At 41.5% G+C, this 27812-nt stretch overlaps 1 pseudogene; it reads left to right on the top strand.

Moving 5' to 3' along the window:
• LOC127634129 (multidrug resistance-associated protein 1-like) lies at window positions 1-27276 on the top strand (annotated as a pseudogene).
• The last annotated feature ends 536 nt before the right edge of the window (window positions 27277-27812 follow it).

Genomic DNA, 27812 nt, shown 5'->3' on the forward strand with positions numbered 1-27812 from the left:
ATGGCGGCACTCTCGTCCTTCACTAACGTGAAGAGAACCCCGGATCAGATCAATACAGGTAATCATCATATTATGAAACTAAGCATTACGGAGAGCTTACGACCTACTAGTTAAGTCTTGCCTTAAGAACAGGTGGTGCAACTAAATTAAGCACTGACTTAGTCCTTAGTGTGAACTTTACATCCCAATTTACATAAGACTTTACGCATAGCTGGTGCAACCTTACCCTGGTCTTTTAGCACCACCATGGAGTCTTCCCAAATGGAAAATAACTGCTTTCTCATATTCCTGGACAACCTTTTAATTAAAGGAAAGATGGACGTTGAGGAATTGATATTGGTACAGTGCGATCTGATCTTACATTTGTTTATATAATTATTGTCTTAATACTTTCAGCTGTCTGTTTGTATTTAACTCTTTTTTTAGTTATTTAGAGAATCAAGTTTTTGGATATATATTTGGGAAATTGTTTTACAGACATTTTTATCTTTGGATTTCAAATATCATATCTAATCCTCCTCAGCTTCTTGGATTGATGAGGTGATAACATGTAAACCCCAGACATATATTACAATTAAAACCTGCTGCTATGTAAATCTTAACTCACATTCATACAACACCACACCAAGAAATGAAATGGAAGAACAACAAGAAGAAAGGAGATAAAAGTGAGGAGGTAGACAAAACCCAGAGCTGCTGGATTGATCATCTGATAAAACCCAAAGGTAAGAGGTTAGTCTCTGTTTAGCATAAAAATCATCTAAATAAGAGTCATTTGGCAATTACCTTGCTGGAATGTGTCATTTGTATCACGCTCTTCCTAAATTACAGGTCCAATTTTCAGGGCTCGACATTAACGCTTGTCAGGGACAAGTGGAATTTTGAACTGGACAATGTTAGCTCGATTGAGGGGATTGAAATGCTTAAATCAGGCCTACACATCATCCTGAAGATCTGTTCCACCTCTCAGCTCCATCTGATGTATGCATCTGAGCTATTTTCTCTGCCACGTGAATCAGTCAGTTATATAAGTGTACCAATATACATAAATAAACTAATATTTGTATAATTACATTAAAGGGTAACTAAACCCTAAACCAACTATTTTAGTTAATGATCTGTAAGAATGGGGCTTTATTAGTACTGGTCATTGATTCAAGTAATTTTTTTGACATTTGTGTATAAAGTGTTTTAATTCTACAATATATGGTGTAAAAACGTCTGAGTGCTGCCCTCTTCAGGTTGAACGGTGGCTACTGCAGTTGAATTTTCCTATTGGCTAATGCGGTACTTCGTGACGTAAGCGGTGACAGCTGACGTAAGCAGGTTCCAGCTCACCACGCCCTTGGTACGAGCTACCACGCCCATGGCAGTATATAAACCATCTCGTTTCGTCAAAACCACTGTAGCGAGTCAGGAGTTGGAATTGCGAGTATTGAAAACAATCAGGATAGAGTATTTTAGCATAGCATTTATATAGTTATTTAGATTATTTCGTGTAGCCTAGGTAGTTAATTAGCATATTTGTTAGTGTAGTATTGTTAGAAGCATAGTTAGTTAGTAGCATAGTATTGCGTCAGTTAGGATATCTTCAAGTTAGTATAGATTATCTGTATTTAGTACAGTGGTCAGGATGGTACATAGGTGTATTGTTGCTGGTTGCAACAGCACTGCTGGACTGTATAGCTTTCCAGCAGACTTGGAAATTAGGCGCCAGTGGTTGCATGTCCTTGGGCTGGAAGACCGCTAGTTCCCGCCTATAGCTGGAGGAGTGTGCAAACTGCATTTTACGCGGGATTGCTTCTCCAACGCAATGGAGGTGGAAATGGGCTTCTCCAAACAGCTCGCGCTGAAAAGCGACGCAGTGCCAAATGCTGCTCCTCCTGCATGGACTCCACCACCGCAGCGGCGTCTTGAGGTGAGTGATCATATATATTTGAATCACAATTTATGGTTAGGCTAAAGTTAATCCTCTGGGGTCGACAAATGCGCGTTCGCGATGCGGGAGTGTTAAACGTGTTGCACCCTAATACATTGTATTACGGTATTGACTACCTGTATAGTTTTATTTGGAGGTATACGGTTTTGTACATGACGTTACGCTTTACGTCACATTCTTCTAAGTTGAGAGAACAGCTAACTGATGTTATGTTCAAGTGAAGCTTGCTAAATAAAAATCCTGCTAAAAGGATAAACATCACTGAACAGCGTTTCGTTTGTTTTTCCTGCACGCGAGTGATGGTGAATGCGCACTCGGATGCTCAACAGGGAGTTAAAACCGCAGTTTGAGCCAGCAGCTCGAATTGATATGGCTCCGGCCCTGTGTCCACAGACAATTCACCCTCCTCCACTTCAGGTGAAGGTGGGGGAGAAAGGTCCTCGACTTCAAAAGACCGCTCCGTGGCAAAGCTACTTGCGTCACTCTCCATTTTAGAGTCTGACAGCAGCTGTCAATTAATCTGTCACTACGAGTCTCAGGTGCACGCCCCCTCCGCTCACCCCCGCCCTCGGTTCGTCCCCTCTATCCCCGCTGGGGTATGCCCACTTTTCGAGCATTTTTCAAATATTGCTAGTGGGTGGAGTCAGACTCTGAGCAGGGGTTTAGTTACCCTTTAATACAGTGGTGAACATCAGTTAAGATGGCATACCAGGGATCTGTAACTGCCAGTGTGGAAGATGTGCCACATTGTGATTGGATCCTTGGTGAATGAACATAAACAAATGATCAGCAACATCAAATAAGATGCTAAGACTACAACCAGACACCTCTTACAGGGCAGAAAAGGGGGCCCTTCTACCCCCACCAACTCATTTCTAACGTTTAGGCAAGAACTGCCATACATTTTTTAAGGAAGCATCAGTGGAAAATAACACAGATCTATTCATACCTTAAGTTTGGAGGCCTTAAATGAATATAAACAGAAACTCATCCACTCCACTTCATGCAAAGCACAGTTTATGTTATGGCTGTTGGCTGTTAGCACAACAGTTCATGGGACAGACCTATAAACAGATAAATGAATGCATGGACGATGACTTAACCATTTCTTATCTTATTTGGTCTCTATCTGTTCCAGCCTTTAATCATTTGAAAGAGGTTTGGTAAAGAAATAATGCATGGGTAAAATGTTAAAGTCACTTTTTTAACACTATACTTTATGCTATGCAAATGAGTTCCACACTAGGGTGTGCAACACTGTAGCTACTTCAGGCACCAGTGGCCACACACACTCCAGGATCGGAAAGGCACCAGATTTCAATCTATTCCTCATCAGAAAGAGATAAATATGTCCCCCGGGTAGACACACCCTTGTCCTGTGTTTCCAACTCGACAGGGAAGGAGACATTAGCAGACACACCACATCCTGAGTTTCTGACCTGACGAGGAAAGAGGCTACAAGATAGTTGAGGTTAAGGTTTTGCGAGCAAAACATTTTCTATTGTTTTATTGCTATATTGATGCACTCTAGCTAAAAAAGGACCCCAGAATTGAGGGACCTTATCTGACCCTTAAGGCCCCTCCAGCAGCGCAGCCCATTCCACAAAGGGCCTCTGCATCGGCAGACATGGCCTGTCCCACATGGCTCATCAGTGACGCAGCCAGCCTGCAAAGAACCCTGTGAAGATTCAACTGACCCAGCTGCACGGTCTACTCTTCAAGGACCCTCTTAGCACAACCAAAGTTCAGCATCCTCCATCCGTGGCAACGACAACTGGATTGTAACTCTGCACCCTTCCCACTGCACACTACCCGCATCGCCAGTGGAAGACGTCTCTACTGCCGAACTGATCACCCGACTGTGTGGAACGTAAATATAAACTTACCAAACCTCTTTCTAGAGACCTTGGCATTAGTTTAACCTGCAGCATTTGTTTGTCTAACTTGCTTAGATAACAGTTACCTGGGGTCAGCTTGTTACAAATAATAAGTATATTATTTGTTTAATGATAAATAAGCATTATTTATCACCATTTTGCCAGATCCATTAGGTTGTTCCACATAAGGTGCATTTCTATACAATTCTCTCCCATTGCTACATTCAGTTCAACAGCATTGCATTTATCCATTCTGTGTTCAAATCATTTATTTGTTTTATTGTTTAATTCAGTACTTTCCTTTTTGTTTATACGTTAATTATACTTTTGCAGTGCATATTCATTATTAGCATTATTAATTATTGTGGTATTTACCCTTGCATATCTATTGTTAATAAATTGTATTCATTTTATTACAACTTGTCTTCATTGTGTTGAAGATCAAAGACTCTACTAGTTGTCCAGACCCTCACAAATCCTTCACATAAATCAGCTGACAACCTTCCTTTAGTTTACATTAATTCTAAATTATTGAACAGCTCTTTTGGGAGTTTTCTTAAATTGTTAAGATAGTGTTCTTAACTGGTGCCCTGTATTGCAAAGGGGGAGGGGTCATTTGATACACTCATAACCACACCTTAAGTGACACGTGATCAAAAATAACTATGTCATTGGTGAATTGAGTAGAAACCACTACAATACTGTAACATTAAAAACTGCACAATTAAAATATATTATCTACTTTATATACTGTGTCTGTTCATAACATCATAACTGATTAAGCAGCAAGACTCTCTCAGGATTTCACCTGTTAACATTTTCAAGGCATTTTGTCAATCTTAAACAGCCCTTTTTAATGCAAATGGCGAAAATGTACTTATCCATGAAAATTAAAATTTGGTAACACTTTTTCTAGCAACAAACGATAGGCTACTTTTACTTCATTTATACATTTTAATGTTAATTACAACATACATTAATCAATTTTTTAAATAAAAAGTTGTGTATGTAAACATTAGTTAATGCGTTATGAACTAACAATGAATAATTGTATTTCTTTATTGACAAAGACTAATAAATGCTATAAAAATATATTGTTCATTGTAAGTTCATATTTTATTTTCTAATGTTAATGATGGGTCCACTCAGTAATTTTTCCTCATAAAAAACGTTTAGCTCTAAAAGACATGAATTGAAATTTTGCAGAAGATGTAGAAAATCATGACCACTCACATTAACATTAAGACTCCAGTCATATCAGTAACCTTATAAAAGCTGTTTTATTCTACATGGAGAGGGTCCGCACATGGGGGCTGCCATGTTACAATCACATGACCAGCAGAATACTACTCGCTTAATCTCAGTAACCATCCTGTTATTTGATACTTTCACTCACTGATTAAAGTAATCATGGCATCTGAAACTGAAAACTATTTACCAAAAAAATGTACTGAGTGCATTTTGAATGGACCCTTATTGTAAAGTGTTACTGAAAAATGATGTCATCATTACTCACCTTCATTTTGTTCAAAACCTATCTACATTTTTATCTTCAATGGAACTAATGAGAAACAATGTTAGTTTCTTTCACCATTCACTATTATTGAGAAGAAGAAAAAGACAGAATTATATGATTAAATATCATCTATTTGTTTACATATACCATGAACAAATCATGCTTTGGTTTAGTGAGAGTGATAAATTATTTAGACAGGCCTAAATAAGTCAATTATCTGTTACTTTAATACTGTATCTCCTCAACTTCCTAAAATGAATGTGATAAACACAATCTGAATATGGTCTATCTATACAGAGGGCCATCCTACCATATTTTTTTTAATTTGCATTTTTAATGTGCTTTAAAAATATATCTTGCCTATCTCAAAAAAGGGTCTATATACAATAGATATACAATAGCGATGTTGACAGCTGTAAAACACGTCCACATACACACGCGCTTCTCTCACTGGAAATGTGCGCGTGCTCCACGCTCAACTATATTTATTTTGCAAAGAAAACACAATTTAATTATTGCAAAACACATTAGAGCACATGTAAAGCGTGAATCAATTCGGATGTTTAAAAGGTGTGAAATGTTGGCTACTTTATCTATTTTAATATAAGCGTCTATTGTTCCAGTTGTGTGTGGCTTCGAGATACGTGCATGTAATCTTGAAGGGTTTCACTGCTGCTTTTGTTTTTACACACGTCCAGTCAGTGTTGGGTAACTTACTCTAAAAAAGTTATTAATTACTAACTGCTAATTACTCTGTCTGAAAAGTAATTACATTAATTGTTACTTATTACTTTCTAAAAACCCAATTGGAGCTCACATTGTGGTAGAAAATAATTATAGTTCCCTCTCGAGAGGTCTCTCCTATTGCGTAAGTAGCTTACGCTATGGGAAAACTCCGTTTCTCGAGAAATATTGAAGTCTTTATGTAAAACGCATTGCAGCTGCACAGCAGACAGCAATGAGCGAGGCAGCTCGGTCATTGGCTGTGCTGCGACAACTTGCTTCGAACCAATGACGGGCGACTCTGAACGCGCAACCAATGAGCGCGCTGCGCTCAGCGCTCAGAGCCCGCTAAGATGGGCGTGGCTAAGGCTATATATTAGGCGCCCCGTCATGAGAGTTCTTTAGATTTAATCTCCTTCAGCAAAGACCTTCTCTTCGCTGGATCCTCCGGATTATTGGAGTCTTTCCGCCCGCCGTCGACAAGCCTACAGCAGGACTGCTACGAGGACGCCGGCGCCTTCAGCCGCCTTCAAAGCCTTCTGCTACGCCATCCGGCGCGCATCACCTTGATATCCTTTTACTAAGCTACTTTGCAAGTGTTCGCCTCTGCGACGCTTTTTTGTCATTTAGTAAAAGGGCAAATTCGAGGCGTTGTTTCAAATGCCTTCAACCTGCGCCTCGTGCAGAGGTCCTCTTCCTGACGGGGACCATCACATTTTCTGCGCTCGCTGCCTGGGACCTGACCACGCAGAAGCTGCTCTCACTCGAGGCGGATGCCCCGAATGTGACTCCCTGGGCCTCACCGAGCTGCGCGCTCACTTTGCCGCCTTCGCCGCGAACGAGCCTGCTACCACCGTGCTGCCATCCCCTCTGTTCGAGCCGCGCAAGAAACAGCGCCGCTCACGGAGGCCGCCAGAGCACGCGGACTTCAGTGAAGTCACGCCGGGCCAGTCCCCGCGTGCTTCACCACCACCCGAGGAATCCCTGCAGCCAGTTCAATTCACGCAGGCAGACCAGCACCCCTCCGGAGCGGTGGGTCTCGTCTCGTTCGGCGCTTCAGGGGACGACGGTGAAAAGGATGACAGCCTTTCCATTGACGCTGCATCCGACGACTGGCCAGGCTCGGCCTTCGACCCCGCACCGTCGACATTAGCGGACACGAGCAGGGGCACCAGCATGGACTCAGAGATCGCACCTCGGGCTCGACTGGTCTTCTCCGGAAGAACCCGCCTGCAGCCGGCTGGACGAGTGCTTCCTGCAAAGCATAACCCAGTCCCCTTACAGGCGGCTGGAAATGTCTGTACAGCAGTCAATGGGCCAGTCACAGAACTCGCTCACCTGCAATCAAACGCCGTTTTAACGGCAACACACAGAAATCACAAAAATAGTCATTTTCTGCCTGTGTCACTAAGGGGTCACGTGTCCACACTAAAGTGCGCATTCCCACATATCAATACTGTCCAAACAGTGCCGAATACTTCCCCAGCTCAAGCTGGACTCCCCATAAATGTGGATCGTGTGCCTATTGTCATGTATGCACCACTACACTCAAGCACTGTTCCCACAGTTATAAAAAGTATATACTTCCCCAGTAAAAGCGGGAAATACTATAAAGGTAGCGTGCATACCTGCTGTCATGCATGCACCCCTACACACAAACACTGTAGATCCAAGATGGCGGCGCGGTAGCACGCAGCGGCCACTCCGGATCCACAACGGTGCTATTTTTGTTTAAAAAGCCCGACTTTTGCAACACATGGACATCGGAGCAACCAGTGTTCGTGTCTACCATCGCCAGACACTACTCAAATATAAGAATCATGCAAAAACCAAGCTGCATGATGACCTGCAGGAGGCGCTACGCGTACTCGGCTTGCTGCGGAGACCAGGCCTCCAGCCCTCGGCGTCGCCTGATGCCGGTGGCCGGGAGAGGACGTCGTAGCGGTGTGCGAGAGCGGAAGCGGAAAGAGGGCGGGGTCCATGCTAGGCTAAAACAAACCCTAGCCGGCCGGCTCTCCCGTCTATCCTGCTCTCAAATGTTTGCTCCCTGGACAATAAACTGGACTATATCCGACTCCAGCAGGCTACGCAGCGTGAGTTTAGAGACTGCTGCGTCTTTGTTTTCACGGAGGCGTGGCTCAGCGACAGAGTTCCGGATGCCGCCATTCAGCTAGACGGGCTCGCCTCGTTTCGTGCCGACAGAAATACAGCTCTCTGCGGTAAGACTCGCGGTGGTGGCTTGTGTGTTTACATCAACACGGAATGGTGCAAGAACTCTATGTTAGTCTCTAGTTACTGTTCATCGCTGTTGGAGCTTGTGACTGTTAGATGCAGACCTTTTTATCTACCACGGGAATTCACCACTGTTTGCATAACCGGAGTTTACATTCCCCCAGCGCTAACGCTAAGGAAGCGCTCTGTGAACTGTATGGGGCTATGAGCGAACTGCAGAGCGCTCACCCCGACGGACTGTTTATTGTCGCCGGAGATTTCAACCATGCAAATCTCAAGACAGTGCTCCCTAAATTCCATCAGTATGTGGACTTTGCAACGAGAGGCTGAACAGCTTGATCTTGTTTACACAAACATCCCAGGCGCGTGCCGGGCGGAGCCCGCCCCCACCTCGGCTACTCAGACCACATCTCTGTTATGTTAATTCCAGCATACAGACCGCTCGTCAGGCGCACAAAACCGCTTCAGAAGCAGGTGAAAACCTGGCCAGCAGGAGCCATCTCTGCTCTTCAGGACTGTTTTGAGTGTACTGACTGGCACATGTTCAGGGAGGCTGCAACATATGGCGATTCTACCAACTTGGAGGAATACACAGCATCAGTGACCAGCTACATCAGCAAGTGCATTGATGATGTCACTTTCTCAAGACCATCACCACACGCTCCAACCAGAAGCCGTGGATGACTGCGGAGGTGCGCACGCTGCTGAGGTCCCGAGACTCCGCCTTCAGAGCAGGCGATAAGGCAGCCCTAAGAACAGCTAGGGCCAAACTGTCACGGGCAATCAGAGAGGCAAAGCGCGCTACGCCCAGAGAATCCACAGTCACTTCCAGGACAGCGGTGACACGCGGCGCATGTGGCAGGGCATCCAGGCCATCACCAACTACAGGACAACATCAGTTGCCTGTGACAAAGATGCCTCCCTTCCAGATGCGCTGAACGACTTCTACGCTCGGTTTGAAGTGCAGAACGACGTGATGGCGAGGAAGTCCACCCCTCCTCCCAACGACCAGGTGCTCTGTCTTACCACGGCAGATGTGAGGAAAACTCTACGTAGAGTCAACCCACGGAAGGCTGCTGGACCAGACAACATTCCTGGCAGAGTGCTCAGAGGATGTGCAGACCAGCTAGCAGATGTTCTTACCGACATCTTCAACATCTCTCTGAGCAGCGCCGTTGTTCCAACGTGCTTCAAGGCCACCACCATCATCCCCATGCCAAAGAAGTCTTCAGTGTCCTGCCTCAACGACTACCGTCCCGTCGCACTTACACCCATCATCATGAAGTGCTTCGAGAGGCTCGTCATGAGGCAGATTAAGACCCAGCTGCCCCCTCACTAGACCCACTGCAGTTTGCGTATCGTTCAAACCGTTCAACGGACGATGCCATCACCACAACCCTCCATCTGGCCCTCACCCACCTAGACAATAAGGACTCATACGTTCGAATGCTGTTCATAGATTTCAGCTCAGCATTCAACACAATCATTCCCCAGCACCTGATTGGAAAGCTGAACCTGCTGGGCCTGGACACCTCCCTCTGCAACTGGATCCTGGACTTCCTGACTGGGAGACCTCAGTCAGTCCGGATCGGGAACAGCATCTCCACCACCACCACACTGAGCACTGGGGCCCCCAGGGCTGTGTGCTCAGTCCACTGCTGTTCACTCTGCTGACTCACGACTGTGCAGCAATGCACAGCTCGAATCACATCATCAAGTTCGCCGATGACCACGACCGTGGTGGGTCTCATCAGCAAGAACAACGAGTCAGCATACAGAGAGGAGGTGCAGCGGCTGACGAACTGGTGTAGAGCCAACAACCTGTCCCTGAATGTCGACAAAACAAAAGAGATGGTTGTTGACTTTAGGAGAGCACAAGGTGAACACACTCCGCTGAACATCGACGGCTCCTCTGTGGAGATTGTCAAGAGCACCAAATTTCTTGGTGTTCACCTGGCGGAGAACCTCACCTGGTCCCTCAACACCAGCTCTATCACCAAGAAAGCCCAGCAGCGTCTCTACTTTCTTCGAAGGCTGAGGAAAGCACATCTCCCAACCCCCATCCTCACTACATTCTATAGAGGGACTATTGAGAGCATCCTGAGCAGCTGCATCACTGCCTGGTTTGGGACTTGCACCGTTTCGGACCGCAAAGCCCTGCAGAGGATAGTGAGGACAGCTGAGAAGATCATTGGGGTCTCTCTTCCCTCCATCAAAGACATTTACAAAAAACACTGTATCCATAAAGCAACCAGCATTGTGGGCGACCCCACACACCCCTCACACAAACTCTTTACCCTCCTCCCGTCTGGCAAGAGGTACCGAAGCATTCGGGCCCTCACGGCCAGACTGTGTAACAGCTTCTTCCCCAAGCCATCAGACTCCTCAATACTCAGAGACTGGTTTGACACACACGTGTCCTGAGTTGCACTTTAATTACTGTCACTTTATAACTGTCTGCTACCTCAATAACTGCTATGTGCATAGAACATTATCTCATAGTATGTTATGTTTACATTTTAGAAACTGTCATCTTTTTGCACTACTGAGTACTGGTCGGCGCTGCACTGTCTATTGTCCTGTTCATTGTCAGTAATTTGTTGTACTGTCCCGTACTTTTTGCACATGTTTGCACGTGCACTTTATATAGGTAGTTTATATAGGTATTTTATTTCGTTGTGTAGTCTCATGTGGTCCTATGTTGGTCCTTTGTTGTTTTTATGTAGCACCATGGTCCTGGAGGAACGTTGTCTCGTTTTGCTGTGTACTGTACTAACTCTATATGGTTGAAACGACAATAAAAACCACTTGACTTGACTTGACTTGTATGCATGCCCAAAAACCCCCCGCCACGAGCTTGAGGCTTTATGAAAATGGCGCGCGTGCCTACTACGGTATATGCACCCCCACCCATAAGCGCTGCCCATACAGTTTCAAACAGTTCTCTGGCTCATGCCGCAAGCATCACAGATGCGACGCGCGAGCCAAGAAACTCCCCGCTAAGAACGGGAAGCTTTATGAAAGTGGCGCGCGTGCCTATTACAATGTATGCACCCCCACCCGTAAACACTATCTATAAAGTTTCAAACATTTCTCCAGCTCATGCTGCGAGCATTACGGAGATAGCGCGCATGCCTGTAATCTCACACGCATCCCTGCACTCGGCACTCAACAAAGCTGCTCAGCGCTCCCGCGCCTCTGAGAGCTGTAAGCTCAGTGGTAGCACAAGGCAATTCGCCGGCAGGGCCCATACGTCACTGCGACACGCCCCCAGCCAGCATTCAGCCCATATCTGTGCGAGCAAAAGCCTGGGAAAAAATCCCGACATGCCGAAATGGGGTTTGAACATAATAAAACACGGTTACTCGCTTCAATTCGGCTCGCAGACCACCCCGCTTTTCAGCGGTGGTCGAGACGAAAGTGAGGAAAGATGTTTCACATGTTCTATGCACCGAGGTGCTCAAACTGATAGAGAAGGGCGCTATAGAAACTGTTCCTCCCTCTATGAGCTAGGCGGGTTTTTACAGCCGCTACTTTCTCGTCCCGAAAAAGGACGGTGGCCTCCGCCCCATCCTAGATCTCAGACATCTGAACAAAGCTTTAATGATTCGCTCGTTCAGAATGTTAACGACCAAACATATAATCGCGCAAGTTCGCCCCGGGGATTGGTTTCTATCAGTGGATTTGAAAGACGCTTACTTTCACATTCGATAGCGCCTCATCACAGGCCATTTCTGAGATTCAGCTTTAGAGGGACAGTCATACCAGTACACAGTACTACCATTCGGCCTATCATTGGCCCCCGTACATTCACGAAATGTATGGATGCAGCACTTTCCCCTGAGACAGCGGGAGTGCGAATACTGAATTACCTCGACGATTGGCTAATCCTAGCACAATCAGAGAGTCAGTTAACGACGCACAGATCTTGGATTATCAGCCATCTAGAATGCCTGGGTCTGAGAATCAATTTTGCAAAGAGCGTGCTATCCCCCAGCCAGAATATCTCTTTTCTGGGAATAGTGCTAGACTCAGTGCAGATGACGGCGCGCCTCTCATCAGAGCGCGCGCTCACTATTCGGCGCCTTGCAACATCATTCGGAGCGGGCGCGTGCGCCCCCGTCAAACGATTTCAAAGGATGCTCGGTCTCATGGCCTCGGCATCAGCTGTACTTCAGCTAGGATTGTTGCACATGCGTCCTCTCCAACGCTGGCTCAAGAGCCGTGTCCCCACTCACGCTTGGCGCTCGGGCCACTTTTTAATCAGAGCGAATCACGGCTGTATAAAAGCCCTGACGCCCTGGAAGGCCGTCGACTGGTATCAAACCAGCGTGAGTCTGGGCGTGAACACAGGGAGAAAAATGATCACGACAGATGCCTCCAAAATAGGATGGGGGGCCCTTTACGAGGGCAGGCCTGTCTCCGGTTGTGGTCAAACCCGGAAAAGCGCCTACATATAAACTGTCTGGAAATGAAAGCGGTCGCCTTGGCTCTCAGAGCCCTGCTTCCGTACCTGAAAAACGAACACGTCCTGGTCCGAACGGACAACATGACGCTAGTATCGTATATAAATCGCCAGGGTGGACTCAGGTCGAGCTCCCTGCACTCTATGGCCAGGGAGCTTATCTTATGGTCACAGCACAACCTGCGCTCACTGAGAGCAGCGCATGTGCCAGGCGTCCTGAACCAGGGAGCGGACATGCTGTCCAGAGACAAAGTTCTCCCAGGAGAATGGTCTCTCCACCCCCTGACGGTTCAGTGGTTATGGCAAACCTTTGGCGAGGCAGAGGTCGACCTCTTCGCCTCCAGGGAAAATGCGCACTGCCCTCTTTTCTTCTCAAAGAGCACGGACGCGCTCGCCCAAGTCTGGCCGAGCCGCCCCTTGTATGCTTTTCCCCGATCGCGATGCTACCTCAGGTCATCAGTCGGATCAGGGAGGTGAAATGTGCAGTGCTCCTGGTAGCCCCACTCTGGAAGAACCAGACGTGGTTTCCAGAACTAATGCAGATGATGCAATCTGCCCCATGGCCGATTCCGTTGAGGCTGGACCTCCTCAGGCAGGCCAACGGGATGATTCTTCATCCCCGCCCCGATCTGTGGGCCCTTCATGCATGGCCCCTCAACGGGTTCCAGAGAACCTCCCCAGCGGAGTGTTGAGAACCATCACTGAGGCGCGAGCACCCTCTACGAGGCGCTTATATTCCCAAAAGTGGAAAGTGTTCAGTGACTGGTGTGATACCAAGAGCTTGAACCCCAAATCGTGCAAGATACCAAGTGTACTCGCCTTTTTGCAAGAGCTGCTGGAGGCCGCACACCCTCCACGCTCAAAGTCTATGTGGCTGCCATAGCAGCGTCACACAATCCTGATAAAGAACGCTCATTAGGGAAAAACGACCTAATCATTCATTTCCTAAGAGGCGCTAGGAGGATGAACCCTCCTCGCCCCCCCTCAGTACCGATCTGGGACCAGGCCACGGTCCTGGACGCACTCAAGAGTGCCACGTTCGAACCTCTCCGAACCGTGCACCTTAAACAGCTCTCGCTCAAAACTGCGCTCTTGCTGGCACTCGCCTCAGTCAAGAGAGGGGGCGACCTGCACGCGCTGTCATCAAACGCTGCTTGCCTGGAATTTGGACCTAACGACTGCAGAGTTGTCCTTAGGCCAAAGCACGGGTATATTCCTAAAGTGCTCTCTACACCCTTCAGAGTACAGGTGATATCTCTGGCAGCGCTATCGTCTCCAGCAGACGAAAGCGACGCTAAGGGCGCTCAGAGTATACTTGGAACGTTCTGCCTCGTTCAGACAGACGGAACAATTATTCGTATGCTTTGGCGGCCACACTAAAGGTCTCGCAGTTTCAAAGCAAAGAATATCGCGCTGGATAGTAGATGCTATAGCGCTGGCTTATGAAGCCAAGGGCCTTCAATGCCCCTTAGGCGTCAGAGCTCACTCTACGAGGAGCATGGCCTCCCCGTGGGCGTGGTCGAGTGGGATACCCATTGAGGATATTTGTGCGGCGGCAGGCTGGGCCTCGCCTTCGACATTTATCAGGTTTTATAACCTACAGGTCCCCTCATTGCATTCCAACATTCTATCAGCCTGACTGTAGTATGGACTGGAGTACGTATATGCTGAGCATTATCTCCTCCCTTATAAGGTCCATCTCTGACTGACTTAGAGGGTTTTTTATGTATATCAGTAAATAGAAAAATCAGTATATAAGATATGTGCTTGTGTTTTTACAATGAGCGCCCCACCATGGGCCACCTTGGGGCAAAGGCGCTCTGTATTATCCCATTATATAGCTCGCCGTTGGCCGGCTCATTGAATAATCACTTTGCTTTAAGGCTCAGGCATCTGCCTCTGGCTTTATAGAGCGAAGTCAGCATGCACAGCATTTTGCATGGTGTTCCCATAGCTTAAGCTACTTACGCAATAGGAGAGACCTCTCGAGAGGGAACGACTCGGTTACTAACATAACCTCGGTTCCCTGAGAGGAGGGAACGAGTATTGCGTAAGCTGCCGTGCTTGTGCTTGGTCAGTCGCTTCAGTCGATTGAACCTAAAGAACTCTCATGACGGGGCGCCTAATATATAGCCTTAGCCACGCTAATCTTGGCGGGCTCTGAGCGCGCGGGCGTGAAGCGCGCTCATTGGTCGCGCGTTCAGAGTCGCCCCGTCATTGGTTCGAGCAAGTTGCCGCAGCACAGCCAATGACCGAGCTGCCTCGCTCATTGCTGTCTGCTGTGCAGCTGCAATGCGTTTTACATAAAGACTTCAATATTTCTCGAGAAACTGAGTTTTCCCATAGCGTAAGCTACTTACGCAATACTCGTTCCCTCCTCTCAGGGAACCGAGGTTATGTTAGTAACCGAGTCGATACTCTCAATAAATTGAAAGAAAGAGCAAATGCAAAAGCAAAACAAAATTTTAAAAATGTATATAAACAAATATAAACATATATTTTATATTTACTAATTTTATTCTTTTAGTTTTATTTCTAAATAAAATATTTGTTATTTCATTTATAATTGGTATTTATATTAATTTTACATCTGATTTTCAGTTTTAATTGAATATTAAACCTTAAAAAATTATTGATTTAATTAAAATATATTTTTCATTTTAACATTTGTTTTTATGAAGATATTATGCATTACATTGATACACATTTATCTACTAGCTTTATAATATTTATCTACTAAATGTTGCCTGAATCATAAATTGTCAATTATGTGACTGCACTGTAAATGCATAATATAGACTCCTTTGCATCCTTACTGTGAGATATGTCCTGATATTTGTGTTCAGAATCAGTGCCAAAAGGGTCCTGCCAACTTAGCCGAATAAACTACAACTGGTTAAATAGGTAAGCCATAAATAAATCTGTCAAAATCATTTATGTTCTCTACCAAATTGCCTTTAACAGTTTTTTTTGGTTGGTTGTTATGTGCCACGGGGGACCACTGCAGTCGGCTGACCTTTGTGAGTTCTACACACTTTGCACTGTGTTAGTAACTGATGAAGATACAATACAAGTGTAGGATGTGCATCTTGAGTTATCACTGTCTTAAAGGGATAATTCACCAGAAAATGAAAATTCTCTCATCATTTTCTCTCCCTTATCCTCTATGCAATATGGACTTTCCATCATAACTTAATAAAAGTTGTACTTTTGAGACTGTCAACTGATCTTCTTAGCGTTCTAGGACCATGACACTATTAAAACTGTATGTTTGATTTTGGACATTTCATATTCTTGATTTTAACCTAATCTTTGGTTCTTATCCTCAGATAGATTGTCCTCTTCTGTGAGAGGCAGCCTGTGTTTAACTGGGTGGGATACACATATTCAGTGGTGGTGCTGGTTGCAGTTTGAGAGACACGGTAACAATAGCCAATGCACAAGCTGGCGCCATCTACAGAACGTTGATTTTATTGCTCCTGAAGTATTTAATTATTATCACTCTTGAGGCTGTTTTTTCCCAACCAAAACATTTCTTTTGAGATTGTTGGCAATTCATTTATTTCTTTATTTTTTTACCTAAAATGTATTCATTTGCTGAAATGTTCTATCGTTTCACATTTCCGCAATTTCTCCCTCCTTTACATTTGAAAGACATTGTCTCTTTCCCTTAATTCTCAACTGCATTCCAACACCACTAATGCTGACACTCTACTGTCAGAGGAAGTTGAGCATGTGGCAGGTCTGGAAGTCACACTGGCTTGTCTCTGGTCCTCCCCCCTGAGAGTAGCTTGCTATGTTGGGAACTGAGCCCTAGTGTGATGGTGGGGATGGCAGTACTGGTAGTTCTCATCCCTGTCAGTTCAGCAGTGGAGCGCAAAGTCAGGTTAGTAAGGGGACACTGCTAAAGAGTGAGGGTGTCTGCGTATATGAACCTAAAATTAGATGTTGTTATTAAAATGGATATGTTTTGATGCTGTCATATTTTATGACCTTTGTTTGTTGATCATCAGAGATCATCAGGGAAAGGAAATGCTGCATAAACTCCAGTTATTTTCTGTTATTAATCCTCACATCATGTGAAATTGTTTAAAAGCATTTATTTAATAATTTTATTGATTTATAGATGAAACTAAATAGTGCTATAATTTGCTGTTTTTTTTATAATTCTCTCATAATTTTCTCGCCAAAATATCATACCAGATGTTTATGACTTTTCTTCTTCTACTGAAAAAAAAACAAAGATTTTTAGAAAAATATCTCAGCTCTGTATGTCCATACATTTATTTTTAAAATTCCAAAAAGCATACTGCCATCCATTTTTTTATTTTATTTTGAAGGTGGCAGAGCACCGAATTTATATCAAAATCCCAATTTAATCCTTGGTCCTTTTGTGTTTTAGTCATGATGGTTAGTGCAGGGCAAGAAATGATGTCATTAAGAGAAGTACAGTGGCTCAAAGGATGACGGGCCCTGATACAATCTCATATAAAAAAGGAAATCATGAGCTTGTTTCTCCTCTTCCTACTGACCAAACAAGGCTGCTGACATTCCCTTTGTAGCCCACAATAATGAACTTGGAGATGCATTATCAACAAGATACACTGTTTCTCCACCCTGCCTGTATATGGAAAGTGTATATTTAAATTTTACACCATGATGAATCACCTTTTTGCTTCTCTAATTCATTTTAAACGGCCCTGCGGTGTGAAAACACACTTTTTAGAGTACAAATATTATACTATATGAAGTGGTCATAAAACCTGCATGCATAATACTAATACAAATTTTTTGCAAAACGCTGCCTCCTATGGGATTCATAAATGAGCCCTACCTTTGGTCCTCCTGGTCATTTCTGACAAGAAAGAGCAAAGGTGTAACTATTATTTATTTTGATAATGATGATAATGATACATTTTCTTCTTACCTGAAGTAATAACAATACAATTATGCACATCTTTTGGGATTTTATGCTATTTTGAACTTATTTACATTATTTTCTAAATGTGACCATTAATTAGCATATGCAAATAAGCAAATTTAAGAAACTTTTGTACAGTAAATACCTACACTTCTATAAGTTGAAACTTGAAGAAATTATGAGAATGTGACATATATTGGAGGAAGATTTCTACTATCTGGTGAACAAAATATAAATAACATGACTTGAAAATCATGTTGTGACAATAAAAACCAGTAGATGGCTTCAGGGTCTCCTGAACAATAAAGCGTTTCTCCATGGTGCTGCAACAGAATGAACTGTGAGCAAGGCTTGACAAGACCACGTTTATAAATGGGAGCTGTTGGAAAATGTCTTTGTTTCCATAACAGAAAGATGTAGTGTTTTGTCTAGGAGGTGAGGCACCTGCATCTAAGCGTAAACTTTCCCACTGTGGAAAATGTATACTTTCGTACATGGGGGTCACTCAAAATGTGTTCTTTGATCATCAGGTGCATAGTAACTTTTTTACTGTACTTAAGTACAGTTTTTTTAATATTTGTACTTGAGTATAAATATTTCTTTGGATATTTACTTTCATGTTACTATATTTTGAAGAGAAAGTTTAGAAAGATTCATTTAGTCTGATAAATTTCTCCAGAAACTTTTGTTACTTTTGTGACTGAACAGTCAATTATAAAATTACAGCAGTATGTGCAAAAATGCATGCAGATCGGTGATAGTGATGTATGATTCGTTGAAAGAATCGTTTGAGTTGAATCTTTTAAATTTGATTCATTTGAACTAAACAAAAAGATTCAAAAGGTCTCAATTATTCGTTTTGCGAATCATGAATCTGAATCAAAATCACAAGCGAAGCATGCGCTAGATTGCGTGTTCTGTCCGTCTCCTCTGGGGAAAATAAGAAACTGCTCATGTGAGTTCATTTTATTTAATTTTTTTCCCGACTAATTAAATTTAGGCCTAAAAAAAAAACTAAAAAAGTTTAGGCTTAAACATTATGAAAGCTGTGAAATAATGAAGTTATGTGCGATCAGTCTCCCGCCTTTACAGGAGACATGTTCATATAAAAATGAATCACATTCGTTTACATTTCACATTTAAACAAGATATGATGATGAATAATTACCAGCACTCATGAAAATGTCCTACAATATTTATTTTTATATTCTATGAAGATGTGAATTCTTTGCCGAAGCAAAACTAGTTTTCTGGTGGTTGCTAATGTGTTACATTTGCTTTTTAGCACATTTATGCTACAGTATGTGGTAACTAGGGTTTCCTGGATGGTTGTTAGGTCATGCTATGCGGTTATCAAGGTGATCTCTGCTGTGTGTGTTTTGGCACGTTGCTACAGTTTGTGGTTGCCAGGTTGTTACTCTGCCGTTGCGTAGTTGTTTTCTGTGTTTTTTTGCACATTGTTTTGCAGTTTACAGGGTGTTCTGGGTGGTTTCTTATTGTCCCATAATCCCATAAATATGATCATTATGATGTGACTTGAATGTACTATTTAAAGGGATGGTTCGTTTAAAAATTTAAATTCTCTCATAATTTCTCACCCCCATTCGATCTAAGATGTGTATTACTTTTAAAAAAAAGTATTGAAGAGTATTGTTGTTATGTAGGTCAATTCAATGTAAGTGAATGGTGGCCAGACCTTTGAAGCTCCAAAAAGGACATAAAGGCAGCATCAGAGTAATCCATAAGACTCCAGTGGTTTCATCGGTGTCTTCTGAATGGATCAAATTGATTTTTGGGTGAGAATAGACCGAAATATAACTCCTTTTTCGACTAGAAATTTTGACATTAGCAGTTTTCTTGGTGATCAGGATTTCAAGTTCGATTACACTTCCTATAGTGCCACCTAGGGCTCTGCTCCTAAAGAAAGTCATAAACATCTGGGATGGCATGATGGCGAGTAAATTATGAGCACCACCAATCAAATAAGTTGCCATGGGTTTAATTAACTGTTCTGTAATTTATGTAATTTACCTGTACTTTTGATACTTCAGTACATTTTATATCAGTTACTTTAATATTTTTACTTAAGTCGTTTTCTCATGTAATATTTTCTACTTGTATTTGAGTCAATTTCCATGAAGGTATCTTTACTTTTACTCAAGTATGATAAATGGATACTTTATACAACATTGTGCGCATGAGTGTGTGTGTTCTCTGTTCTCCCTTCTGGCTGTTTTAGTCTCACCCATTTATGTCTCTCTCTCTCTCTCTCTGTGTGTGTGTGTGTGTGTGTGTGTGTGTGTGTGTGTGTGTGTGTGTGTGTGTGTGCGCGCGCGCGTGCGTGCGTGCGTGCGTGTGCGTGCGTGTGTGTGTGTGTGTGCGTGCACTCGTGCTCTGCATTGTGGGTGTGTTATTGTCCCACCCCCTCATTTCTGAGTGTGTGTGTTTGTAGCTGATTTATTGGTTTTATTTGACACATACATTTTTTTTTTATAATAATATGTTTTATAGTCTCACTAGTTCGTGTTTGTGTGTGTGTGTGAGTGAGTGAGTGAGTGAGTGAGTGAGTGAGTGAGTGAGTGAGTTAGTGAGTATGTATTTTTTTGCACTCTGGATGTTTTATAGTCTCACCCTTTATTTTTATGGTTGGGTTTTCCTGCATTGTGGCTGATTTATTGATTGAAAGATAAAAAGATAAAAAATTGCTTTATGTCAAGGTCTTTCCCATTGATTTTCAATGGGTGGTCGATTTTGCGAAGACAAAAGATGTTGCTTTTTTTTTACGACTACTTGTGTAATCATGCCCACGTTTTTTTGTATGTTCAGAGGGCAAGTGGAGGAAAAGTCACTACGTCTTGTACCACTCAGATAAAGGAAACCATTTTTATTAAATCAGCAAAAGTGATTGATTCCACTAAAAAATTACCAAAGACCATAAGAGGGTTAAAAGATGTTTAGATCACACCACAGCCAGGACACATCAACTTCCCTACATTACTACCTGTGTAGTGCGTGTATATACAGCCTAAATATTCTGTTATTTTACAGGTGTAAAAGAGATAAGCATAGTGATTCTGATTAGGACAGATATCACCAAATATTTCAAAAGGTACTTTTTTATGACAACATGACACTATTTTTTTTATAAGTTTTAAAAGCAGGGCATCAAATTTTTGTTCGGACAACAGACACCACTCTGCTATTACATACGTTCATTCAGGTGAAAGTCATCCTCCAGATGTAAATTTGGCATAGAGTTCAAAGCTTATGTCCTGTAGCTGAAAGGTTGCTGGTTAGATTCCTGGAAGTAGCGGACCATGAGCTACCACCATTGTGCACATATAAGGCACACAAGGCACATAACCCAATAGGTAAATTATATTTGGCTTTGGGTAACAGCATCTGCTTAATTACTACTTATTTACTCCGTTTGTGAGTTAGAGAGATCTTAGCTTGTCTTAACAATATGCCTTAAATGCAATGTTCGGATCTATACGTATAAACTCTGTGTAAAGCAAAAACATTTGTCTGATGAAAGAAGTCATGAATATAAAGATGACTATGAACATTTATGGTTTGTCAAGATTTCCCAAGGGATGGTATTTGTATAAGTTTATTGATAAGTTGTTAAACTGACAACAACAGATACAAGCAAATATGATGGAAAACATAAGAGCTTGTTCTATTCCGTTTTAAAGGAATTATTATCCCAAAACTGACAAATCTGTCATAATTTACTCATTTATTGTTTACTCTACCTCATGTCGTTTAAAACCTGTATGACTTTATTTGTTAAGGTGAACACAAAAGGACAATTTTGTATGATATCCTGATCCATTTTGTTTTTAAATAATGGCAGTTGATAGGGACTCAAAACTTTTTAAAACATAATAAAGAACCTAAAAGTATCATAAAAGTAGTCCATGTAATTCATGCATCATATTTCCAAGTCTTCTGAAGGCATATGATATGTTTTGGTTCATTGCAAATTCATGAGCGCTATGACAGGAGGGTGAGTACTGGTAAATTATGGCCGAAATTACATTTTTGGGTGAACTGTTCCTTTAGACCTTAATAGTCTCATTGTATTATCATGTTGACTCAGGATATGTGAGTAATTGATGACAAGCTGCCTAAACATCTGCACAGCTTGTTGTGGAGTCTTTTGGAGATATTAAGCACCATTACTTTCATGCCTGTTTTGAGCCTGGCTGTGTGTCCACTGAATCTGGTGATTCATCTATTTGTATTTACATGTTTGGCTGTTCAAAGATTGTTACGCATTCCAATCACCACCTAACATCACAGATTGTTTTTGTTTGAAGCAACATGTTCATAAAAGATTGTTATATTGAAATGCCTTTCTTGAATTCCTTGTTCATCTTTCACTCATTTCTCATCGGCTCACATCCAAATCAGAAACATGGAGACAAACCCAATTGTTTCAGTCACTTCTCACACAGAGGTGTGTCAGCAGCACTGGCTTCAAGCCATGAATCAAAACCTGCTGATCAAGTATAACAGAATCATCACAGAAAGTTTAAATGTTGTGCTTATTGCTTTCACTGTACCGATTATGTTGCAGCACTATAGTTGTACCCTAGGGGGCACCGTTTGAGTGTAACATCCATATGTGACTATCTACTGTATATTGAAAAACACTGTGCACTATGGCAAATTTTGTAAAAAAAAATAAACAAAATTTAACATAGTGTGGGGTTTATAAGACAATTCATGAAATGTTTTCTTTTTTTTATTTATTTATTAATGTTAAAAATAAAAGTTTCTTTAACATGATTTTGTTTTCCTATTTGGTATGTCCCTTTTTGCTTTAATGACAGCATGCACTTAAACTGGTGCGGGCTCCACAGGTTTGTGCAAAACCTTTTGATCCTTGTTATGTCAGCAGTTAACATGTTCAAGGTGCAAATTTTCTTACATTTCATTAATGACCTAGAAATAGTGCAAATTCTTAAATTTTGCAATGCTTTTTTTATTTTACATGTTTTCAAATACTTTTTATTTCCAGGTTTAAAAGAGATTTTGATTCCCATATTTTCAATTGTATTTGTTTCAGCTATACACTTAATAATTCAGCTTCAAAATAAAAATGTAAACAGAAACATTTACACAGAAAAAAAAACTCTTACTGAGTGTTTTTGTCTTATTTTTTTTGGTAAAAAAAATCTGAACTAGAAAAAATAACTTGAGAAGCAGAATGACATATTTACACTGTCACTTTAAACCTCACTAAATGGCATTAAATGTAGTAGTAGTTACATTTCTCTTAAAATTTTAAAGTACATTTATTTTGTTTTAAGAATTTTTGTAATATTTTACTAAACTAGAATACTCCATAAGAAAATTATTTGCTTTGAACTGAACGTCATATAAACATCACATTTACAGCAGCTTTGAATAAGTAATGCAATCACTTTATGACCATCATCTGTCTTTTTGTGTGCAGTTAGGTTGCATTGCAGCTAAATGCTGTTGCTTGGATTTTTCTTTTCTTGGTCAGTTTGGTCCTGCTTCAGACTCAACTGGACTTGTGGCTCTGGTCTTCATCTGTGCCTTCAGAGTGAGATCAACTGTCCTGATACATTACCTATCCTGAGTTTTATTTGATTAATTAGTTATGATTATGATAACAATTAAGATTTTGTTGATGAAAGAAGCTCTTCACCGGTACACTGAAGCTGCCTCTGATGTCAACATTGACATGTTGAGCATACAAAGAGTCTGTGAATTCTCCAAAATGGAGGAGGTACAGGATAACATAATGCTATTTAAACACATATAAATGCACCTCCCTTTGTTTGCACCTTCACACCACCCCACCCCTAACCATAAATGGCCAAATTCATTGTGTACTGCGTTCCAAAGAGGATACCTTGTCAAATCATTAGATGAGTGTCATTGGATTTCATAACCCTTCTAGGAAAAGCATTGAACTAATGGCTACCCCCTTTAACCCAGACTGCATGGACAGTCACCTACAGAGCACCGTTTGACTGGCCACAACAGGGAGAAGTTAAATTCAACTAACTTTACACTCATCATTTTGAAAGGAGAGAAGGTACTTTGAATGTTGAATGTGAGGATGCTTACACAAAAGTATTTGGATACTTAAACTACATTTAAAAATGCATGGATTAGATAGACAGACACAGAGAGCGTGCGTGCGTGTATGTGTTTTAGGCTGATGCATATATACACACAGATTCAGGTCGTGAGCAAGGAAAAGGCATACACTGACCACTTGGTGAACTCTCTGTTCCGGGCAGTGGTGCTGTTCTGATTGACAGTGTAAACATTGCCTGTGTGGGTCAACACAGACTGCACAGCCTTCTTCAAATCATTTCTCATGCAAGTGAAACAATATTACCTTTCCATACAAGAGAATAGTGCCAGAGATGCAGCCAGAGCCAAACCAATTAAAGACTTGAGGGGAAGGAGTGTTGACAGGTAACAGAACTATTTCACTGGGTGTGGTAGAAAGAATGTTATTAAATATTGTGCGCAATCCAGAAGTTTACCCAGGCTCCACCAGTAATAGGCATTATCCAGTTAATGTTTTCATCAAGGTATCTTATGCACTACAGGTTCCTATACTGTTCTCGGGTCCCCCTCAGGGCTAATCTGCACCCGTTTGCTCAGCATACTGATGCACAGGTGTGGCTGGCTCTGGAACTCTGCCATTTAAAGGAGCAGGTTTGATAATTGCCTGTTCAGCTGCAGTGCCCAGCACAGAGGACATCCCTTGTTCTCAGGTGTGTGGGAATTCTGGTAGATATTTTGATGCCTCAAGCCAATGTACATGTTTACGTAACATTCAAAGCAATATATTGTACCAGAATATAGTTATTCGTAGGCCCACATGGAGTCTGCACCTGCAGAAAATTCCACACATTTCCACAGAATTGGAACTCCAGTCATTCATGAAATTCTACATATCCCTTGCCCTTGGTATGTTTGATTTATTAAATAATTTAGAGAAGATTTTAGCACTCTCAGTTCTGCTTAACAAATTTTATCACACTTAAATCCAAACTGCATATTTTCTATTTAAATCAGTGAAGACATGCATGAAAAAGTCACCGGATTAAATTTGCCCTTGTTATCTATAACGCCTGTTTTACATTGTACACTGAAGCAGTGCATCCCAACAATTTCGCAGCAAACAACATGGTTGCTTTCACACCAGCAGAGTTTCTATAATGCTGTGCTCAATACAGACAATACATTTATAAAATGGTGATCAGGAGTGAGCTATTGATAAGTGTTACAAGTTTGATCATCATGAAATGTTATTTACAGGATGCTGATGTTATCTAATGCAGTCTTGTAGAATTATTTAATGTAGTGACAGCCAACAAAATAAGCTCTGCTCATTTTTAAACATCATTATTTAGGAGAGGGGGAGGACGATGAGCCTGAATGTTGTTTTTCACAACAGATGATGGTTTGATCACTCGGTTTGGCTCAATCACACTTAATAATATAGTCAGAATAAAGTAATTATACACAAACATTGAATAACAATATATCTGTTCAAACACCAGCCAAAACATTTAAGTGTTGAGTAATTTCCTTACAAAAAGCATGCTCTTCCAGTATGTTAACTCACCATCTTCACCAACAGATAGGTACAGCATCCCATGTTTTTTCCTCTGCTAATTAATCCATATAAAATTTGAGGGCAGCAGAACACTGAGATCAGCTATAAATGTATTTACCACGCATGCATTTATCATATGTTATCAGAGATTTAGGAAACATGCTAAGCTTAAATACTGACATCTCTGAAAACAATGCTACAACCATTATATTCTACTTTGAAATGTCTGTTCCCGGGCCAGAATTTCTGTTTGTGTTTTGGCCTGTGTGATCCTGCCCACTGCCCATATCCTAACAGATTTTTGACACCCCGGTTTGCCAGATTTGAAACAAGTTAGCGGGCAAAAACAGCGTGCTGCAGCCATGGAAGCCAGCAATACTTCTAGCTAAAATTGACAACCACATGAGCTGGTTGATCGTTTACAAAAAAATTTAATTTTGCAAACGTATACATTAGCTGATCAACTTGTTGTGTAAGGCTCGTCGCTTGCCATTGTCAGTTTGCTCATTCATGTTGCGTGCCCTCAACCTGGCAAGCTGCGTGAGCTTGGAGTCTGGGGAGGAGGGGGCGGGGGAGACAACTCTCTCCAATATTTTGAATTTGGACTGCAGTACCCATTTTAAACGCTTTATATAATTGTTACATATTGCTCCTTTAACATAAATGCATTAGGTATTATGCATTAACACGATACAGCAGTTATTAATCTTGGTGAATTTCAATTGAACTGTTCATTCTTAGTTCATGTTGGCTCATAAAGCATTAATGTAAACCTATACAACTTATAATAAATAAATAAAATATTAGCAAATGTTGAAATGAACATTAAGTTACTGTAAAAGTATTTTAGTGCAAGTTAACTATTGTGTTAAATGATGTTAACATAACCTTATTATAAAGTTATATTTAAAAGTTGTCTTAGCATAGATATATGATCGTATGATTGTGTTGCATTATGAAGCAACCTCTATGTATTGTCAAAACAAACAAATAGTTGTTATGGGATAAATATTTCTCTTTGTTATGTTGTATACGCCTTGGGTAGAGAAGGTTGCTATGTTTGGCTAGAGCCGAACCGGAAAGGGTCAAAATTCTGCTGTGGAAGAGGCTCTTCCTTATGTGGACATGGAAGCCGAGCACCTGGTCCAACAGTTGATCGACACCGAGTTTAAAGACTGCTCTGTGCTGTGGCTCACTCAGAATTCACTCACTGTCCTGCACATAGACAGGTCAGGATCAGTAAAAAAAATTATTCAACCTGTGAGATATTCAGTTATTCAATCGATGTAATGTATCTAATAAGGTTATTTATGTTACCTATCTGCTGTTACTCCCCCAGGGTGCTGGTATTGAATAAGGGACAAGCTTTGAAGTTTGACGCCCCTTCAACTCTCCTCCAGCAGGGGCCGTTATTAAGTCAATGAGAGGAGACTAGTTTTAAGCATGGGATTTACATGTAATCTTGCATCCAATGCTGATTACTTCATCTTCGGATATTGGTTCCAGTTTTATTAAATTATAGCAGGTATAATTTCTTTAAAATTGTTAATGCTTTTGGATAGATTACACAGAGAACGTGTAAAAAAAAAATATATAAAAAAAAACAGACCACAAATGCAAAACTTCCCCAAGTTATGTTGTGGGGTAGGTTATTTTAAATGTAAAATATTTTCATCTTAATTTCACAACTTGTTTCTGCCAGTTTTTTGTAATGATACCTCAATTAGAGCTGTTTTTAACTTAATTGTTTTATCATGAATGTTCAATTTCTTATCATATTTAACAAAATTATATGTTTACACTTTTTATATTTTTTGGAGCGTTTGACCATGATACTGAATTTTCATATTAAGAAAAATGCTAAATAAATAAGAACCAAGCAGCAGGTCTTTTAGGTTCTTATGCCCAGTGACTGTGTCTTACACTTTTCCATTTGAGCTGTCTGTCGACATATTCCCTTCTCTCCATTTCCTTTGCAGTTATTGTCAGTTAATACCTATTTTGAACAGTTTTTTCACAATTTTACACAATGTAACTGTTTTCGAATCTTTGATTTGTGCTCATTTCAGGTCAACTCAGGCCAACTAGATGAGAAATGAAAACACCTAACCCTTATGTTATGAAGAATTTACTTTGGTATACCATTTTATATGCACATTTGTGTTATATTAGACTGAATGTTAGCAGTTGCTCTGACTGCGTGAAAAGAAAACTGAATATAAATTGCTTTTTGAAAATCAAAATATTGCTTTTGTTTTCACTGCTTTAAGCTCAGATTTGTATTTTTTTGGTTTTGATATGCTTTTGGAATTAGAGAGAGAGAGAGCGAGAGAGAAAGGTAAAACTTTATTTTACAGTATCCTTGTTAAAGTGTAATTACACAAGTAAGAACTGAGTAATATTAATGAACAATATGTACTTACTATAGGGTTAGGGTTTGGATTAGGGTTAGTTGTAATTATGCATAATTTACTTATAAGTTATTACTATAGTCAATACATGTAATATGGATAACAAG

Source organism: Xyrauchen texanus, chromosome 41, assembly GCF_025860055.1.
Source record: "Xyrauchen texanus isolate HMW12.3.18 chromosome 41, RBS_HiC_50CHRs, whole genome shotgun sequence".
Classification (NCBI taxonomy): Eukaryota; Metazoa; Chordata; class Actinopteri; order Cypriniformes; family Catostomidae; genus Xyrauchen; species Xyrauchen texanus.